General features: G+C 40.3%; 14 non-coding genes across 14 annotated transcripts; all 14 read left to right on the top strand.

Annotated features, from left to right (window-relative positions):
* Nucleotides 1-909: 909 nt before the first annotated feature.
* On the top strand, nt 910-1,016 carry LOC128518174 (U6 spliceosomal RNA). Its single transcript, XR_008357633.1, has one exon. It is a non-coding gene; the product is annotated as a U6 spliceosomal RNA (small nuclear RNA).
* A 1,333-nt stretch (nt 1,017-2,349) lies between these two features.
* LOC128518197 (U6 spliceosomal RNA) lies at nt 2,350-2,456 on the top strand. Its single transcript, XR_008357655.1, has one exon. It is a non-coding gene; the product is annotated as a U6 spliceosomal RNA (small nuclear RNA).
* A 1,332-nt stretch (nt 2,457-3,788) lies between these two features.
* On the top strand, nt 3,789-3,895 carry LOC128518173 (U6 spliceosomal RNA). Its single transcript, XR_008357632.1, has one exon. It is a non-coding gene; the product is annotated as a U6 spliceosomal RNA (small nuclear RNA).
* Nucleotides 3,896-5,228: 1,333 nt separating this feature from the next.
* LOC128518172 (U6 spliceosomal RNA) lies at nt 5,229-5,335 on the top strand. The gene has a single exon (XR_008357631.1). It is a non-coding gene; the product is annotated as a U6 spliceosomal RNA (small nuclear RNA).
* A 1,332-nt stretch (nt 5,336-6,667) lies between these two features.
* Nucleotides 6,668-6,774, top strand: LOC128518171 (U6 spliceosomal RNA). Its single transcript, XR_008357630.1, has one exon. It is a non-coding gene; the product is annotated as a U6 spliceosomal RNA (small nuclear RNA).
* A 1,335-nt stretch (nt 6,775-8,109) lies between these two features.
* On the top strand, nt 8,110-8,216 carry LOC128518170 (U6 spliceosomal RNA). Its single transcript, XR_008357629.1, has one exon. It is a non-coding gene; the product is annotated as a U6 spliceosomal RNA (small nuclear RNA).
* A 1,333-nt stretch (nt 8,217-9,549) lies between these two features.
* Nucleotides 9,550-9,656, top strand: LOC128518169 (U6 spliceosomal RNA). The gene has a single exon (XR_008357628.1). It is a non-coding gene; the product is annotated as a U6 spliceosomal RNA (small nuclear RNA).
* Nucleotides 9,657-10,991: 1,335 nt separating this feature from the next.
* Nucleotides 10,992-11,098, top strand: LOC128518168 (U6 spliceosomal RNA). The gene has a single exon (XR_008357627.1). It is a non-coding gene; the product is annotated as a U6 spliceosomal RNA (small nuclear RNA).
* A 1,333-nt stretch (nt 11,099-12,431) lies between these two features.
* On the top strand, nt 12,432-12,538 carry LOC128518167 (U6 spliceosomal RNA). Its single transcript, XR_008357626.1, has one exon. It is a non-coding gene; the product is annotated as a U6 spliceosomal RNA (small nuclear RNA).
* Nucleotides 12,539-13,871: 1,333 nt separating this feature from the next.
* On the top strand, nt 13,872-13,978 carry LOC128518166 (U6 spliceosomal RNA). Its single transcript, XR_008357625.1, has one exon. It is a non-coding gene; the product is annotated as a U6 spliceosomal RNA (small nuclear RNA).
* A 1,333-nt stretch (nt 13,979-15,311) lies between these two features.
* LOC128518164 (U6 spliceosomal RNA) lies at nt 15,312-15,418 on the top strand. Its single transcript, XR_008357623.1, has one exon. It is a non-coding gene; the product is annotated as a U6 spliceosomal RNA (small nuclear RNA).
* Nucleotides 15,419-16,751: 1,333 nt separating this feature from the next.
* Nucleotides 16,752-16,858, top strand: LOC128518163 (U6 spliceosomal RNA). Its single transcript, XR_008357622.1, has one exon. It is a non-coding gene; the product is annotated as a U6 spliceosomal RNA (small nuclear RNA).
* Nucleotides 16,859-18,191: 1,333 nt separating this feature from the next.
* On the top strand, nt 18,192-18,298 carry LOC128518162 (U6 spliceosomal RNA). Its single transcript, XR_008357621.1, has one exon. It is a non-coding gene; the product is annotated as a U6 spliceosomal RNA (small nuclear RNA).
* A 1,333-nt stretch (nt 18,299-19,631) lies between these two features.
* LOC128518161 (U6 spliceosomal RNA) lies at nt 19,632-19,738 on the top strand. Its single transcript, XR_008357620.1, has one exon. It is a non-coding gene; the product is annotated as a U6 spliceosomal RNA (small nuclear RNA).
* Nucleotides 19,739-20,856: the final 1,118 nt, after the last annotated feature.

The raw sequence follows: 20,856 nt of genomic DNA, 5'->3' as shown, positions 1-20,856 counted from the left end.
CCCACACCCATGTACAAAGTTTGTACAAACATTGTTGCCAAAGATTTGCCCCAGTTACTGATTGTTGACTTTAATATCTATTTTTTGTCATCAACAAGCATTTCTTTATGTTACTAAACAGAGAAACTTACTGTGTGATTTAAATTATTTCCACAACATTAAATATTATTAAACATTGCAGTTGATGATGAGCCTCCGTGACAGGCTAACAATATAACTTCAAAGGTGACGCTGCCTACTGCCTTCCCTTACAAACACATGCCAAAAGTAAAGGATTCCCAACGGCCAAACCCCAGCCACTGGAGGCAGTGCCATAAGCAAACTCAGATAAAATATAAGAGTTGCATCCGAAAGGGCATCCGGCATAAAACCTGTGCCAAAGTTGTGTGCAGATTGGATGGTCTGCTGTGGCGACCCCGTGATAGAAACAGAAAAATGACAGTTCTGTTACCCTTTTGTAAATCACAAAGATGTAACAGTGATGCAGAAAAGCATTGTTAGCTTTACCAAATTTGTTATAGGCTATCAACTAATGAGTAATAATTACTGAAGGGTTATGTACACATGCAGAGCCATGGGGTGGGGGAAGGGTGTGACCATGAGAACAAAGGACAGAGTACTTGATCACACAGTGGACAAATTAGAACGCCAGCACGTGCCTGATTCTCCATAGTCCCAGCATGCACCTCTGCAGTCTGAGACATTAAATAAAAAAAGGTAAACATTTTATAGTGATTAATGGTTTACTGGGGCAATAAGCATGCCTGTAAAGATTGTGTAACATGGTTGTATTCAGATCGGTGCTGCAAATCTACGGTGAAAACCTATGTGGCTCTATTCTACTCGCCATGAACAGTACATGTGGAAAGGGCCCTCCACACTTATAGGGGCCCGTGACAAGCCGAGTTCGTGGGTGCTACGGCCCCGCATATACTAAAATTGGAACGATACAGAGAAGATTAGCATGGCCCCTGCGCAAGGATGACACGCAAAATCGTGAAGCGTTACCATATTTTTAATCACTTGTAGAAATAACCCTAATCAAATCTACTAAACCCCTAAAAACACTTCCAAACCCTAAGAAAAATGCATTTTAACCAGTTAGAAACAACTAGAATCCAAGCCACTCTGACTTCAATTTACTGTGTTGAAAGAAGACCATAGGGACCCGACATTACATTTTATGCCAGTACAACAAGCCATTGCTGAGATATTGCCTCAAATTGTGGAATTTCAAATTCGTTTTAGGAAATTTGGAGAAAGAAGAATCAGGATTTGATGTCGATTGGTTTAAAAGGTATGAGCAATTTTACTCATTTGTGAATTATAGCACCCCCTAGAGGTACATTTAGACATAACCTCTTGGAGTGGATTTATGAATTTTAGCATCCCCTAGTGGTACATTTAGACATAACCTCTTGGAGTGCATTAGGTTATGTACCCACACCCATGTACAAAGTTTGTACAAACATTGTTGCCAAAGATTTGCCCCAGTTACTGATTGTTGACTTTAATATCTATTTTTTGTCATCAACAAGCATTTCTTTATGTTACTAAACAGAGAAACTTACTGTGTGATTTAAATTATTTCCACAACATTAAATATTATTAAACATTGCAGTTGATGATGAGCCTCCGTGACAGGCTAACAATATAACTTCAAAGGTGACGCTGCCTACTGCCTTCCCTTACAAACACATGCCAAAAGTAAAGGATTCCCAACGGCCAAACCCCAGCCACTGGAGGCAGTGCCAGAAACAAACTCAGATAAAATAGGAGAGTTGCATCCGAAAGGGCATCCGGCATAAAACCTGTGCCAAAGTTGTGTGCAGATTGGATGGTCTGCTGTGGCGACCCCTCGATAGAAACAGAAAAATGACAGTTCTGTTACCCTTTTGTAAATCACAAAGATATAACAGTGATGCAGAAAAGCATTGTTAGCTTTACCAAATGTGTTATAGGCTATCAACTAATGAGTAATAATTACTGAAGGGTTATGTACACATGCAGAGCCACGGGGTGGGGGAAGGGTGTGACCATGAGAACAAAGGACAGAGTACTTGATCACACAGTGGACAAATTAGAACGCCAGCACGTGCCTGATTCTCCATACTCCCAGCATGCACCTCTGCAGTCTGAGACATTAAATAAAAAAAGTTAAACATTTTATAGTGTTTAATGGTTTACTGGGGCAATAAGCATGCCTGTAAAGATTGTGTAACATGGTTGTATTCAGATCGGTGCTGCAAATCTACGGGGAAAACCTATGTGGGTCTATTCTACTCGCCATGAACAGTACATGTGGAAAGGGCCCTCCACACTTATAGGGGCCCGTGACAAGCCGAGTTCGTGGGTGCTACGGCCCCGCATATACTAAGATTGGAATGATACAGAGAAGATTAGCATGGCCCCTGCGCAAGGATGACACGCAAAATCGTGAAGCGTTACCATATTTTTAATCACTTGTAGAAATAACCCTAATTAAATCTACTAAACCCCTAAAACACTTCCAAACCCTAAGAAAAATGCATTTTAACCAGTTAGAAACAACTAGAATCCAAGCCACTCTGACTTCAATTTACTGTGTTGAAAGAAGACCATAGGGACCCGACATTACATTTTATGCCAGTACAACAAGCCATTGCTGAGATATTGCCTCAAATTGTGGAATTTCAAATTCGTTTTAGGAAATTTGGAGAAAGAAGAATCAGGATTTGATGTGGATTGGTTTAAAAGGTATGAGCAATTTTACTCATTTGTGAATTATAGCACCCCCTAGAGGTACATTTAGACATAACCTCTTGGAGTGGATTTGTAAATTTTAGCATCCCCTAGTGGTACATTTAGACATAACCTCTTGGAGTGCATTAGGTTATGTACCCACACCCATGTACAAAGTTTGTACAAAAATTGTTGCCAAAGATTTGCCCCAGTTACTGATTGTTGACTTTAATATCTATTTTTTGTCATCAACAAGCATTTCTTTATGTTACTAAACAGAGAAACTTACTGTGTGATTTAAATTATTTCCACAACATTAAATATTATTAAACATTGCAGTTGATGATGAGCCTCCGTGACAGGCTAACAATATAACTTCAAAGGTGACGCTGCCTACTGCCTTCCCTTACAAACACATGCCAAAAGTAAAGGATTCCCAACGGCCAAACCCCAGCCACTGGCGGCAGTGCCAGAAGCAAACTCAGATAAAATAGGAGAGTTGCATCCGAAAGGGCATCCGGCATAAAACCTGTGCCAAAGTTGTGTGCAGATTGGATGGTCTGCTGTGGCGACCCCTCGATAGAAATGGAAAAATGACAGTTCTGTTACCCTTTTGTAAATCACAAAGATATAACAGTGATGCAGAAAAGCATTGTTAGCTTTACCAAATTTGTTATAGGCTATCAACTAATGAGTAATAAATACTGAAGGGTTATGTACACATGCAGAGCCACGGGGTGGGGGAAGGGTGTGACCATGAGAACAAAGGACAGAGTACTTAATCACACAGTGGACAAATTAGAACGCCAGCACGTGCCTGATTCTCCATACTCCCAGCATGCACCTCTGCAGTCTGATACATTAAATAAAAAAAGTTAAACATTTTATAGTGTTTAATGGTTTACTGGGGCAATAAGCATGCCTGTAAAGATTGTGTAACATGGTTGTATTCAGATCGGTGCTGCAAATCTACGGGGAAAACTTATGTGGCTCTATTCTACTCGCCATGAACAGTACATGTGGAAAGGGCCCTCCACACTTATAGGGGCCCGTGACAAGCCGAGTTCGTGGGTGCTACGGCCCCGCATATACTAAAATTGGAACGATACAGAGAAGATTAGCATGGCCCCTGCGCAAGGATGACACGCAAAATCGTGAAGCGTTACCATATTTTTAATCACTTGTAGAAATAACCCTAATTAAATCTACTAAACCCCTAAAAACACTTCCAAACCCTAAGAAAAATGCATTTTAACCAGTTAGAAACAACTAGAATCCAAGCCACTCTGACTTCAATTTACTGTGTTGAAAGAAGACCATAGGGACCCGACATTACATTTTATGCCAGTACAACAAGCCATTGCTGAGATATTGCCTCAAATTGTGGAATTCCAAATTCGTTTTAGGAAATTTGGAGAAAGAAGAATCAGGATTTGATGTGGATTGGTTTAAAAGGTATGAGCAATTTTACTCATTTGTGAATTATAGCACCCCCTAGAGGTACATTTAGACATAACCTCTTGGAGTGGATTTATGAATTTTAGCATCCCCTAGAGGTACATTTAGACATAACCTCTTGGAGTGCATTAGGTTATGTACCCACACCCATGTACAAAGTTTGTACAAACATTGTTGCCAAAGATTTGCCCCAGTTACTGATTGTTGACTTTAATATCTATTTTTTGTCATCAACAAGCATTTCTTTATGTTACTAAACAGAGAAACTTACTGTGTGATTTAAATTATTTCCACAACATTAAATATTATTAAACATTGCAGTTGATGATGAGCCTCCGTGACAGGCTAACAATATAACTTCAAAGGTGACGCTGCCTACTGCCTTCCCTTACAAACACATGCCAAAAGTAAAGGATTCCCAACGGCCAAACCCCAGCCACTGGAGGCAGTGCCAGAAACAAACTCAGATAAAATAGGAGAGTTGCATTCGAAAGGGCATCCGGCATAAAACCTGTGCCAAAGTTGTGTGCAGATTGGATGGTCTGCTGTGGCGACCCCTCGATAGAAACAGAAAAATGACAGTTCTGTTACCCTTTTGTAATTCACAAAGATATAACAGTGATGCAGAAAAGCATTGTTAGCTTTACCAAATTTGTTATAGGCTATCAACTAATGAGTAATAATTACTGAAGGGTTATGTACACATGCAGAGCCACGGGGTGGGGGAAGGGTGTGACCATGAGAACAAAGGACAGAGTACTTGATCACACAGTGGACAAATTAGAACGCCAGCACGTGCCTGATTCTCCATACTCCCAGCATGCACCTCTGCAGTCTGAGACATTAAATAAAAAAAGTTAAACATTTTATAGTGTTTAATGGTTTACTGGGGCAATAAGCATGCCTGTAAAGATTGTGTAACATGGTTGTATTCAGATCGGTGCTGCAAATCTACGGGGAAAACCTATGTGGGTCTATTCTACTCGCCATGAACAGTACATGTGGAAAGGGCCCTCCACACTTATAGGGGCCCGTGACAAGCCGAGTTCGTGGGTGCTACGGCCCCGCATATACTAAAATTGGAACGATACAGAGAAGATTAGCATGGCCCCTGCGCAAGGATGACACGCAAAATCGTGAAGCGTTACCATATTTTTAATCACTTGTAGAAATAACCCTAATTAAATCTACTAAACCCCTAAAACACTTCCAAACCCTAAGAAAAATGCATTTTAACCAGTTAGAAACAACTAGAATCCAAGCCACTCTGACTTCAATTTACTGTGTTGAAAGAAGACCATAGGGACCCGACATTACATTTTATGCCAGTACAACAAGCCATTGCTGAGATATTGCCTCAAATTGTGGAATTTCAAATTCGTTTTAGGAAATTTGGAGAAAGAAGAATCAGGATTTGATGTGGATTGGTTTAAAAGGTATGAGCAATTTTACTCATTTGTGAATTATAGCACCCCCTAGAGGTACATTTAGACATAACCTCTTGGAGTGGATTTGTAAATTTTAGCATCCCCTAGTGGTACATTTAGACATAACCTCTTGGAGTGCATTAGGTTATGTACCCACACCCATGTACAAAGTTTGTACAAAAATTGTTGCCAAAGATTTGCCCCAGTTACTGATTGTTGACTTTAATATCTATTTTTTGTCATCAACAAGCATTTCTTTATGTTACTAAACAGAGAAACTTACTGTGTGATTTAAATTATTTCCACAACATTAAATATTATTAAACATTGCAGTTGATGATGAGCCTCCGTGACAGGCTAACAATATAACTTCAAAGGTGACGCTGCCTACTGCCTTCCCTTACAAACACATGCCAAAAGTAAAGGATTCCCAACGGCCAAACCCCAGCCACTGGAGGCAGTGCCAGAAGCAAACTCAGATAAAATAGGAGAGTTGCATCCGAAAGGGCATCCGGCATAAAACCTGTGCCAAAGTTGTGTGCAGATTGGATGGTCTGCTGTGGCGACCCCTCGATAGAAACGGAAAAATGACAGTTCTGTTACCCTTTTGTAAATCACAAAGATATAACAGTGATGCAGAAAAGCATTGTTAGCTTTACCAAATTTGTTATAGGCTATCAACTAATGAGTAATAAATACTGAAGGGTTATGTACACATGCAGAGCCACGGGGTGGGGGAAGGGTGTGACCATGAGAACAAAGGACAGAGTACTTAATCACACAGTGGACAAATTAGAACGCCAGCACGTGCCTGATTCTCCATACTCCCAGCATGCACCTCTGCAGTCTGATACATTAAATAAAAAAAGTTAAACATTTTATAGTGTTTAATGGTTTACTGGGGCAATAAGCATGCCTGTAAAGATTGTGTAACATGGTTGTATTCAGATCGGTGCTGCAAATCTACGGGGAAAACTTATGTGGCTCTATTCTACTCGCCATGAACAGTACATGTGGAAAGGGCCCTCCACACTTATAGGGGCCCGTGACAAGCCGAGTTCGTGGGTGCTACGGCCCCGCATATACTAAAATTGGAACGATACAGAGAAGATTAGCATGGCCCCTGCGCAAGGATGACACGCAAAATCGTGAAGCGTTACCATATTTTTAATCACTTGTAGAAATAACCCTAATTAAATCTACTAAACCCCTAAAAACACTTCCAAACCCTAAGAAAAATGCATTTTAACCAGTTAGAAACAACTAGAATCCAAGCCACTCTGACTTCAATTTACTGTGTTGAAAGAAGACCATAGGGACCCGACATTACATTTTATGCCAGTACAACAAGCCATTGCTGAGATATTGCCTCAAATTGTGGAATTTCAAATTCGTTTTTTAGGAAATTTGGAGAAAGAAGAATCAAGATTTGATGTGGATTGGTTTAAAAGGTATGAGCAATTTTACTCATTTGTGAATTATAGCACCCCCTAGAGGTACATTTAGACATAACCTCTTGGAGTGGATTTGTGAATTTTAGCATCCCCTAGAGGTACATTTAGACATAACCTCTTGGAGTGCATTAGGTTATGTACCCACACCCATGTACAAAGTTTGTACAAACATTGTTGCCAAAGATTTGCCCCAGTTACTGATTGTTGACTTTAATATCTATTTTTTGTCATCAACAAGCATTTCTTTATGTTACTAATCAGAGAAACTTACTGTGTGATTTAAATTATTTCCACAACATTAAATATTATTAAACATTGCAGTTGATGATGAGCCTCCGTGACAGGCTAACAATATAACTTCAAAGGTGACGCTGCCTACTGCCTTCCCTTACAAACACATGCCAAAAGTAAAGGATTCCCAACGGCCAAACCCCAGCCACTGGCGGCAGTGCCAGAAGCAAACTCAGATAAAATAGGAGAGTTGAATCCGAAAGGGCATCCGGCATAAAACTTGTGCCAAAGTTGTGTGCAGATTGGATGGTCTGCTGTGGCGACCCCTCGATAGAAACGGAAAAATGACAGTTCTGTTACCCTTTTGTAAATCACAAAGATATAACAGTGATGCAGAAAAGCATTGTTAGCTTTACCAAATTTATTATAGGCTATCAACTAATGAGTAATAAATACTGAAGGGTTATGTACACATGCAGAGCCACGGGGTGGGGGAAGGGTGTGACCATGAGAACAAAGGACAGAGTACTTGATCACACAGTGGACAAATTAGAACGCCAGCACGTGCCTGATTCTCCATACTCCCAGCATGCACCTCTGCAGTCTGATACATTAAATAAAAAAAGTTAAACATTTTATAGTGTTTAATGGTTTACTGGGGCAATAAGCATGCCTGTAAAGATTGTGTAACATGGTTGTATTCAGATCGGTGCTGCAAATCTACGGGGAAAACCTATGTGGCTCTAATCTACTCGCCATGAACAGTACATGTGGAAAGGGCCCTCCACACTTATAGGGGCCCGTGACAAGCCGAGTTCGTGGGTGCTACGGCCCCGCATATACTAAAATTGGAACGATACAGAGAAGATTAGCATGGCCCCTGCGCAAGGATGACACGCAAAATCGTGAAGCGTTACCATATTTTTAATCACTTGTAGAAATAACCCTAATTAAATCTACTAAACGCCTAAAAACACTTCCAAATCCTAAGAAAAATGCATTTTAACCAGTTAGAAACAACTAGAATCCAAGCCACTCTGACTTCAATTTACTGTGTTGAAAGAAGACCATAGGGACCCGACATTACATTTTATGCCAGTACAACAAGCCATTGCTGAGATATTGCCTCAAATTGTGGAATTTCAAATTCGTTTTAGGAAATTTGGAGAAAGAAGAATCAGGATTTGATGTGGATTGGTTTAAAAGGTATGAGCAATTTTACTCATTTGTGAATTATAGCACCCCCTAGAGGTACATTTAGACATAACCTCTTGGAGTGGATTTGTAAATTTTAGCATCCCCTAGTGGTACATTTAGACATAACCTCTTGGAGTGCATTAGGTTATGTACCCACACCCATGTACAAAGTTTGTACAAAAATTGTTGCCAAAGATTTGCCCCAGTTACTGATTGTTGACTTTAATATCTATTTTTTGTCATCAACAAGCATTTCTTTATGTTACTAAACAGAGAAACTTACTGTGTGATTTAAATTATTTCCACAACATTAAATATTATTAAACATTGCAGTTGATGATGAGCCTCCGTGACAGGCTAACAATATAACTTCAAAGGTGACGCTGCCTACTGCCTTCCCTTACAAACACATGCCAAAAGTAAAGGATTCCCAACGGCCAAACCCCAGCCACTGGAGGCAGTGCCAGAAGCAAACTCAGATAAAATAGGAGAGTTGCATCCGAAAGGGCATCCGGCATAAAACCTGTGCCAAAGTTGTGTGCAGATTGGATGGTCTGCTGTGGCGACCCCTCGATAGAAACGGAAAAATGACAGTTCTGTTACCCTTTTGTAAATCACAAAGATATAACAGTGATGCAGAAAAGCATTGTTAGCTTTACCAAATTTGTTATAGGCTATCAACTAATGAGTAATAAATACTGAAGGGTTATGTACACATGCAGAGCCACGGGGTGGGGGAAGGGTGTGACCATGAGAACAAAGGACAGAGTACTTAATCACACAGTGGACAAATTAGAACGCCAGCACGTGCCTGATTCTCCATACTCCCAGCATGCACCTCTGCAGTCTGATACATTAAATAAAAAAAGTTAAACATTTTATAGTGTTTAATGGTTTACTGGGGCAATAAGCATGCCTGTAAAGATTGTGTAACATGGTTGTATTCAGATCGGTGCTGCAAATCTACGGGGAAAACTTATGTGGCTCTATTCTACTCGCCATGAACAGTACATGTGGAAAGGGCCCTCCACACTTATAGGGGCCCGTGACAAGCCGAGTTCGTGGGTGCTACGGCCCCGCATATACTAAAATTGGAACGATACAGAGAAGATTAGCATGGCCCCTGCGCAAGGATGACACGCAAAATCGTGAAGCGTTACCATATTTTTAATCACTTGTAGAAATAACCCTAATTAAATCTACTAAACCCCTAAAAACACTTCCAAACCCTAAGAAAAATGCATTTTAACCAGTTAGAAACAACTAGAATCCAAGCCACTCTGACTTCAATTTACTGTGTTGAAAGAAGACCATAGGGACCCGACATTACATTTTATGCCAGTACAACAAGCCATTGCTGAGATATTGCCTCAAATTGTGGAATTTCAAATTCGTTTTTTAGGAAATTTGGAGAAAGAAGAATCAAGATTTGATGTGGATTGGTTTAAAAGGTATGAGCAATTTTACTCATTTGTGAATTATAGCACCCCCTAGAGGTACATTTAGACATAACCTCTTGGAGTGGATTTGTGAATTTTAGCATCCCCTAGAGGTACATTTAGACATAACCTCTTGGAGTGCATTAGGTTATGTACCCACACCCATGTACAAAGTTTGTACAAACATTGTTGCCAAAGATTTGCCCCAGTTACTGATTGTTGACTTTAATATCTATTTTTTGTCATCAACAAGCATTTCTTTATGTTACTAATCAGAGAAACTTACTGTGTGATTTAAATTATTTCCACAACATTAAATATTATTAAACATTGCAGTTGATGATGAGCCTCCGTGACAGGCTAACAATATAACTTCAAAGGTGACGCTGCCTACTGCCTTCCCTTACAAACACATGCCAAAAGTAAAGGATTCCCAACGGCCAAACCCCAGCCACTGGCGGCAGTGCCAGAAGCAAACTCAGATAAAATAGGAGAGTTGAATCCGAAAGGGCATCCGGCATAAAACTTGTGCCAAAGTTGTGTGCAGATTGGATGGTCTGCTGTGGCGACCCCTCGATAGAAACGGAAAAATGACAGTTCTGTTACCCTTTTGTAAATCACAAAGATATAACAGTGATGCAGAAAAGCATTGTTAGCTTTACCAAATTTATTATAGGCTATCAACTAATGAGTAATAAATACTGAAGGGTTATGTACACATGCAGAGCCACGGGGTGGGGGAAGGGTGTGACCATGAGAACAAAGGACAGAGTACTTGATCACACAGTGGACAAATTAGAACGCCAGCACGTGCCTGATTCTCCATACTCCCAGCATGCACCTCTGCAGTCTGATACATTAAATAAAAAAAGTTAAACATTTTATAGTGTTTAATGGTTTACTGGGGCAATAAGCATGCCTGTAAAGATTGTGTAACATGGTTGTATTCAGATCGGTGCTGCAAATCTACGGGGAAAACCTATGTGGCTCTAATCTACTCGCCATGAACAGTACATGTGGAAAGGGCCCTCCACACTTATAGGGGCCCGTGACAAGCCGAGTTCGTGGGTGCTACGGCCCCGCATATACTAAAATTGGAACGATACAGAGAAGATTAGCATGGCCCCTGCGCAAGGATGACACGCAAAATCGTGAAGCGTTACCATATTTTTAATCACTTGTAGAAATAACCCTAATTAAATCTACTAAACGCCTAAAAACACTTCCAAATCCTAAGAAAAATGCATTTTAACCAGTTAGAAACAACTAGAATCCAAGCCACTCTGACTTCAATTTACTGTGTTGAAAGAAGACCATAGGGACCCGACATTACATTTTATGCCAGTACAACAAGCCATTGCTGAGATATTGCCTCAAATTGTGGAATTTCAAATTCGTTTTAGGAAATTTGGAGAAAGAAGAATCAAGATTTGATGTGGATTGGTTTAAAAGGTATGAGCAATTTTACTCATTTGTGAATTATAGCACCCCCTAGAGGTACATTCAGACATAACCTCTTGGAGTGGATTTGTGAATTTTAGCATCCCCTAGAGGTACATTTAGACATAACCTCTTGGAGTGCATTAGGTTATGTACCCACACCCATGTACAAAGTTTGTACAAACATTGTTGCCAAAGATTTGCCCCAGTTACTAATTGTTGACTTTAATATCTATTTTTTGTCATCAACAAGCATTTCTTTATGTTACTAATCAAAGAAACTTACTGTGTGATTTAAATTATTTTCACAACATTAAATATTATTAAACATTGCAGTTGATGATGAGCCTCCGTGACAGGCTAACAATATAACTTCAAAGGTGACGCTGCCTACTGCCTTCCCTTACAAACACATGCCAAAAGTAAAGGATTCCCAACGGCCAAACCCCAGCCACTGGAGGCAGTGCCATAAGCAAACTCAGATAAAATATAAGAGTTGCATCCGAAAGGGCATCCGGCATAAAACCTGTGCCAAAGTTGTGTGCAGATTGGATGGTCTGCTGTGGCGACCCCGTGATAGAAACAGAAAAATGACAGTTCTGTTACCCTTTTGTAAATCACAAAGATGTAACAGTGATGCAGAAAAGCATTGTTAGCTTTACCAAATTTGTTATAGGCTATCAACTAATGAGTAATAATTACTGAAGGGTTATGTACACATGCAGAGCCATGGGGTGGGGGAAGGGTGTGACCATGAGAACAAAGGACAGAGTACTTGATCACACAGTGGACAAATTAGAACGCCAGCACGTGCCTGATTCTCCATACTCCCAGCATGCACCTCTGCAGTCTGAGACATTAAATAAAAAAAGTTAAACATTTTATAGTGATTAATGGTTTACTGGGGCAATAAGCATGCCTGTAAAGATTGTGTAACATGGTTGTATTCAGATCGGTGCTGCAAATCTACGGGGAAAACCTATGTGGGTCTATTCTACTCGCCATGAACAGTACATGTGGAAAGGGCCCTCCACACTTATAGGGGCCCGTGACAAGCCAAGTTCGTGGGTGCTACGGCCCCGCATATACTAAAATTGGAACGATACAGAGAAGATTAGCATGGCCCCTGCGCAAGGATGACACGCAAAATCGTGAAGCGTTACCATATTTTTAATCACTTGTAGAAATAACCCTAATTAAATCTACTAAACCCCTAAAAACACTTCCAAACCCTAAGAAAAATGCATTTTAACCAGTTAGAAACAACTAGAATCCAAGCCACTCTGACTTCAATTTACTGTGTTGAAAGAAGACCATAGGGACCCGACATTACATTTTATGCCAGTACAACAAGCCATTGCTGAGATATTGCCTCAAATTGTGGAATTTCAAATTCGTTTTAGGAAATTTGGAGAAAGAAGAATCAGGATTTGATGTGGATTGGTTTAAAAGGTATGAGCAATTTTACTCATTTGTGAATTATAGCACCCCCTAGAGGTACATTTAGACATAACCTCTTGGAGTGGATTTGTGAATTTTAGCATCCCCTAGAGGTACATTTAGACATAACCTCTTGGAGTGCATTAGGTTATGTACCCACACCCATGTACAAAGTTTGTACAAACATTGTTGCCAAAGATTTGCCCCAGTTACTGATTGTTGACTTTAATATCTATTTTTTGTCATCAACAAGCATTTCTTTATGTTACTAAACAGAGAAACTTACTGTGTGATTTAAATTATTTCCACAACATTAAATATTATTAAACATTGCAGTTGATGATGAGCCTCCGTGACAGGCTAACAATATAACTTCAAAGGTGACGCTGCCTACTGCCTTCCCTTACAAACACATGCCAAAAGTAAAGGATTCCCAACGGCCAAACCCCAGCCACTGGAGGCAGTGCCATAAGCAAACTCAGATAAAATATAAGAGTTGCATCCGAAAGGGCATCCGGCATAAAACCTGTGCCAAAGTTGTGTGCAGATTGGATGGTCTGCTGTGGCGACCCCGTGATAGAAACAGAAAAATGACAGTTCTGTTACCCTTTTGTAAATCACAAAGATGTAACAGTGATGCAGAAAAGCATTGTTAGCTTTACCAAATTTGTTATAGGCTATCAACTAATGAGTAATAATTACTGAAGGGTTATGTACACATGCAGAGCCATGGGGTGGGGGAAGGGTGTGACCATGAGAACAAAGGACAGAGTACTTGATCACACAGTGGACAAATTAGAACGCCAGCACGTGCCTGATTCTCCATACTCCCAGCATGCACCTCTGCAGTCTGAGACATTAAATAAAAAAAGTTAAACATTTTATAGTGATTAATGGTTTACTGGGGCAATAAGCATGCCTGTAAAGATTGTGTAACATGGTTGTATTCAGATCGGTGCTGCAAATCTACGGGGAAAACCTATGTGGGTCTATTCTACTCGCCATGAACAGTACATGTGGAAAGGGCCCTCCACACTTATAGGGGCCCGTGACAAGCCGAGTTCGTGGGTGCTACGGCCCCGCATATACTAAAATTGGAACGATACAGAGAAGATTAGCATGGCCCCTGCGCAAGGATGACACGCAAAATCGTGAAGCGTTACCATATTTTTAATCACTTGTAGAAATAACCCTAATTAAATCTACTAAACCCCTAAAAACACTTCCAAACCCTAAGAAAAATGCATTTTAACCAGTTAGAAACAACTAGAATCCAAGCCACTCTGACTTCAATTTACTGTGTTGAAAGAAGACCATAGGGACCCGACATTACATTTTATGCCAGTACAACAAGCCATTGCTGAGATATTGCCTCAAATTGTGGAATTTCAAATTCGTTTTAGGAAATTTGGAGAAAGAAGAATCAGGATTTGATGTGGATTGGTTTAAAAGGTATGAGCAATTTTACTCATTTGTGAATTATAGCACCCCCTAGAGGTACATTTAGACATAACCTCTTGGAGTGGATTTGTGAATTTTAGCATCCCCTAGAGGTACATTTAGACATAACCTCTTGGAGTGCATTAGGTTATGTACCCACACCCATGTACAAAGTTTGTACAAACATTGTTGCCAAAGATTTGCCCCAGTTACTGATTGTTGACTTTAATATCTATTTTTTGTCATCAACAAGCATTTCTTTATGTTACTAATCAGAGAAACTTACTGTGTGATTTAAATTATTTCCACAACATTAAATATTATTAAACATTGCAGTTGATGATGAGCCTCCGTGACAGGCTAACAATATAACTTCAAAGGTGACGCTGCCTACTGCCTTCCCTTACAAACACATGCCAAAAGTAAAGGATTCCCAACGGCCAAACCCCAGCCACTGGCGGCAGTGCCAGAAGCAAACTCAGATAAAATAGGAGAGTTGAATCCGAAAGGGCATCCGGCATAAAACCTGTGCCAAAGTTGTGTGCAGATTGGATGGTCTGCTGTGGCGACCCCTCGATAGAAACGGAAAAATGACAGTTCTGTTACCCTTTTGTAAATCACAAAGATATAACAGTGATGCAGAAAAGCATTGTTAGCTTTACCAAATTTGTTATAGGCTATCAACTAATGAGTAATAAATACTGAAGGGTTATGTACACATGCAGAGCCACGGGGTGGGGGAAGGGTGTGACCATGAGAACAAAGGACAGAGTACTTGATCACACAGTGGACAAATTAGAACGCCAGCACGTGCCTGATTCTCCATACTCCCAGCATGCACCTCTGCAGTCTGATACATTAAATAAAAAAAGTTAAACATTTTATAGTGTTTAATGGTTTACTGGGGCAATAAGCATGCCTGTAAAGATTGTGTAACATGGTTGTATTCAGATCGGTGCTGCAAATCTACGGGGAAAACCTATGTGGGTCTATTCTACTCGCCATGAACAGTACATGTGGAAAGGGCCCTCCACACTTATAGGGGCCCGTGACAAGCCGAGTTCGTGGGTGCTACGGCCCCGCATATACTAAAATTGGAACGATACAGAGAAGATTAGCATGGCCCCTGCGCAAGGATGACACGCAAAATCGTGAAGCGTTACCATATTTTTAATCACTTGTAGAAATAACCCTAATTAAATCTACTAAACCCCTAAAAACACTTCCAAACCCTAAGAAAAATGCATTTTAACCAGTTAGAAACAACTAGAATCCAAGCCACTCTGACTTCAATTTACTGTGTTGAAAGAAGACCATAGGGACCCGACATTACATTTTATGCCAGTACAACAAGCCATTGCTGAGATATTGCCTCAAATTGTGGAATTTCAAATTCGTTTTAGGAAATTTGGAGAAAGAAGAATCAGGATTTGATGTGGATTGGTTTAAAAGGTATGAGCAATTTTACTCATTTGTGAATTATAGCACCCCCTAGAGGTACATTTAGACATAACCTCTTGGAGTGGATTTGTGAATTTTAGCATCCCCTAGAGGTACATTTAGACATAACCTCTTGGAGTGCATTAGGTTATGTACCCACACCCATGTACAAAGTTTGTACAAACATTGTTGCCAAAGATTTGCCCCAGTTACTGATTGTTGACTTTAATATCTATTTTTTGTCATCAACAAGCATTTCTTTATGTTACTAATCAGAGAAACTTACTGTGTGATTTAAATTATTTCCACAACATTAAATATTATTAAACATTGCAGTTGATGATGAGCCTCCGTGACAGGCTAACAATATAACTTCAAAGGTGACGCTGCCTACTGCCTTCCCTTACAAACACATGCCAAAAGTAAAGGATTCCCAACGGCCAAACCCCAGCCACTGGCGGCAGTGCCAGAAGCAAACTCAGATAAAATAGGAGAGTTGAATCCGAAAGGGCATCCGGCATAAAACCTGTGCCAAAGTTGTGTGCAGATTGGATGGTCTGCTGTGGCGACCCCTCGATAGAAACGGAAAAATGACAGTTCTGTTACCCTTTTGTAAATCACAAAGATATAACAGTGATGCAGAAAAGCATTGTTAGCTTTACCAAATTTGTTATAGGCTATCAACTAATGAGTAATAAATACTGAAGGGTTATGTACACATGCAGAGCCACGGGGTGGGGGAAGGGTGTGACCATGAGAACAAAGGACAGAGTACTTGATCACACAGTGGACAAATTAGAACGCCAGCACGTGCCTGATTCTCCATACTCCCAGCATGCACCTCTGCAGTCTGATACATTAAATAAAAAAAGTTAAACATTTTATAGTGTTTAATGGTTTACTGGGGCAATAAGCATGCCTGTAAAGATTGTGTAACATGGTTGTATTCAGATCGGTGCTGCAAATCTACGGGGAAAACCTATGTGGGTCTATTCTACTCGCCATGAACAGTACATGTGGAAAGGGCCCTCCACACTTATAGGGGCCCGTGACAAGCCGAGTTCGTGGGTGCTACGGCCCCGCATATACTAAAATTGGAACGATACAGAGAAGATTAGCATGGCCCCTGCGCAAGGATGACACGCAAAATCGTGAAGCGTTACCATATTTTTAATCACTTGTAGAAATAACCCTAATTAAATCTACTAAACCCCTAAAAACACTTCCAAACCCTAAGAAAAATGCATTTTAACCAGTTAGAAACAACTAGAATCCAAGCCACTCTGACTTCAATTTACTGTGTTGAAAGAAGACCATAGGGACCCGACATTACATTTTATGCCAGTACAACAAGCCATTGCTGAGATATTGCCTCAAATTGTGGAATTTCAAATTCGTTTTAGGAAATTTGGAGAAAGAAGAATCAGGATTTGATGTGGATTGGTTTAAAAGGTATGAGCAATTTTACTCATTTGTGAATTATAGCACCCCCTAGAGGTACATTTAGACATAACCTCTTGGAGTGGATTTGTGAATTTTAGCATCCCCTAGAGGTACATTTAGACATAACCTCTTGGAGTGCATTAGGTTATGTACCCACACCCATGTACAAAGTTTGTACAAACATTGTTGCCAAAGATTTGCCCCAGTTACTGATTGTTGACTTTAATATCTATTTTTTGTCATCAACAAGCATTTCTTTATGTTACTAATCAGAGAAACTTACTGTGTGATTTAAATTATTTCCACAACATTAAATATTATTAAACATTGCAGTTGATGATGAGCCTCCGTGACAGGCTAACAATATAACTTCAAAGGTGACGCTGCCTACTGCCTTCCCTTACAAACACATGCCAAAAGTAAAGGATTCCCAACGGCCAAACCCCAGCCACTGGCGGCAGTGCCAGAAGCAAACTCAGATAAAATAGGAGAGTTGAATCCGAAAGGGCATCCGGCATAAAACCTGTGCCAAAGTTGTGTGCAGATTGGATGGTCTGCTGTGGCGACCCCTCGATAGAAACGGAAAAATGACAGTTCTGTTACCCTTTTGTAAATCACAAAGATATAACAGTGATGCAGAAAAGCATTGTTAGCTTTACCAAATTTGTTATAGGCTATCAACTAATGAGTAATAAATACTGAAGGGTTATGTACACATGCAGAGCCACGGGGTGGGGGAAGGGTGTGACCATGAGAACAAAGGACAGAGTACTTGATCACACAGTGGACAAATTAGAACGCCAGCACGTGCCTGATTCTCCATACTCCCAGCATGCACCTCTGCAGTCTGATACATTAAATAAAAAAAGTTAAACATTTTATAGTGTTTAATGGTTTACTGGGGCAATAAGCATGCCTGTAAAGATTGTGTAACATGGTTGTATTCAGATCGCTGCTGCAAATCTACGGGGAAAACCTATGTGGGTCTATTCTACTCGCCATGAACAGTACATGTGGAAAGGGCCCTCCACACTTATAGGGGCCCGTGACAAGCCGAGTTCGTGGGTGCTACGGCCCCGCATATACTAAAATTGGAACGATACAGAGAAGATTAGCATGGCCCCTGCGCAAGGATGACACGCAAAATCGTGAAGCGTTACCATATTTTTAATCACTTGTAGAAATAACCCTAATTAAATCTACTAAACCCCTAAAAACACTTCCAAACCCTAAGAAAAATGCATTTTAACCAGTTAGAAACAACTAGAATCCAAGCCACTCTGACTTCAATTTACTGTGTTGAAAGAAGACCATAGGGACCCGACATTACATTTTATGCCAGTACAACAAGCCATTGCTGAGATATTGCCTCAAATTGTGGAATTTCAAATTCGTTTTAGGAAATTTGGAGAAAGAAGAATCAGGATTTGATGTGGATTGGTTTAAAAGGTATGAGCAATTTTACTCATTTGTGAATTATAGCACCCCCTAGAGGTACATTTAGACATAACCTCTTGGAGTGGATTTGTGAATTTTAGCATCCCCTAGAGGTACATTTAGACATAACCTCTTGGAGTGCATTAGGTTATGTACCCACACCCATGTACAAAGTTTGTACAAACATTGTTGCCAAAGATTTGCCCCAGTTACTGATTGTTGACTTTAATATCTATTTTTTGTCATCAACAAGCATTTCTTTATGTTACTAATCAGAGAAACTTACTGTGTGATTTAAATTATTTCCACAACATTAAATATTATTAAACATTGCAGTTGATGATGAGCCTCCGTGACAGGCTAACAATATAACTTCAAAGGTGACGCTGCCTACTGCCTTCCCTTACAAACACATGCCAAAAGTAAAGGATTCCCAACGGCCAAACCCCAGCCACTGGCGGCAGTGCCAGAAGCAAACTCAGATAAAATAGGAGAGTTGAATCCGAAAGGGCATCCGGCATAAAACCTGTGCCAAAGTTGTGTGCAGATTGGATGGTCTGCTGTGGCGACCCCTCGATAGAAACGGAAAAATGACAGTTCTGTTACCCTTTTGTAAATCACAAAGATATAACAGTGATGCAGAAAAGCATTGTTAGCTTTACCAAATTTGTTATAGGCTATCAACTAATGAGTAATAAATACTGAAGGGTTATGTACACATGCAGAGCCACGGGGTGGGGGAAGGGTGTGACCATGAGAACAAAGGACAGAGTACTTGATCACACAGTGGACAAATTAGAACGCCAGCACGTGCCTGATTCTCCATACTCCCAGCATGCACCTCTGCAGTCTGATACATTAAATAAAAAAAGTTAAACATTTTATAGTGTTTAATGGTTTACTGGGGCAATAAGCATGCCTGTAAAGATTGTGTAACATGGTTGTATTCAGATCGCTGCTGCAAATCTACGGGGAAAACCTATGTGGGTCTATTCTACTCGCCATGAACAGTACATGTGGAAAGGGCCCTCCACACTTATAGGGGCCCGTGACAAGCCGAGTTCGTGGGTGCTACGGCCCCGCATATACTAAAATTGGAACGATACAGAGAAGATTAGCATGGCCCCTGCGCAAGGATGACACGCAAAATCGTGAAGCGTTACCATATTTTTAATCACTTGTAGAAATAACCCTAATTAAATCTACTAAACCCCTAAAAACACTTCCAAACCCTAAGAAAAATGCATTTTAACCAGTTAGAAACAACTAGAATCCAAGCCACTCTGACTTCAATTTACTGTGTTGAAAGAAGACCATAGGGACCCGACATTACATTTTATGCCAGTACAACAAGCCATTGCTGAGATATTGCCTCAAATTGTGGAATTTCAAATTCGTTTTAGGAAATTTGGAGAAAGAAGAATCAGGATTTGATGTGGATTGGTTTAAAAGGTATGAGCAATTTTACTCATTTGTGAATTATAGCACCCCCTAGAGGTACATTTAGACATAACCTCTTGGAGTGGATTTGTGAATTTTAGCATCCCCTAGAGGTACATTTAGACATAACCTCTTGGAGTGCATTAGGTTATGTACCCACACCCATGTACAAAGTTTGTACAAACATTGTTGCCAAAGATTTGCCCCAGTTACTGATTGTTGACTTTAATATCTATTTTTTGTCATCAACAAGCATTTCTTTATGTTACTAATCAGAGAAACTTACTGTGTGATTTAAATTATTTCCACAACATTAAATATTATTAAACATTGCAGTTGATGATGAGCCTCCGTGACAGGCTAACAATATAACTTCAAAGGTGACGCTGCCTACTGCCTTCCCTTACAAACACATGCCAAAAGTAAAGGATTCCCAACGGCCAAACCCCAGCCACTGGCGGCAGTGCCAGAAGCAAACTCAGATAAAATAGGAGAGTTGAATCCGAAAGGGCATCCGGCATAAAACCTGTGCCAAAGTTGTGTGCAGATTGGATGGTCTGCTGTGGCGACCCCTCGATAGAAACGGAAAAATGACAGTTCTGTTACCCTTTTGTAAATCACAAAGATATAACAGTGATGCAGAAAAGCATTGTTAGCTTTACCAAATTTGTTATAGGCTATCAACTAATGAGTAATAAATACTGAAGGGTTATGTACACATGCAGAGCCACGGGGTGGGGGAAGGGTGTGACCATGAGAACAAAGGACAGAGTACTTGATCACACAGTGGACAAATTAGAACGCCAGCACGTGCCTGATTCTCCATACTCCCAGCATGCACCTCTGCAG

The sequence above is a fragment of the Clarias gariepinus genome, chromosome 2, assembly GCF_024256425.1.
Source record: "Clarias gariepinus isolate MV-2021 ecotype Netherlands chromosome 2, CGAR_prim_01v2, whole genome shotgun sequence".
NCBI classification, from domain to species: domain Eukaryota; kingdom Metazoa; phylum Chordata; class Actinopteri; order Siluriformes; family Clariidae; genus Clarias; species Clarias gariepinus.
This window is presented reverse-complemented; position numbering and strand designations above follow the sequence as displayed.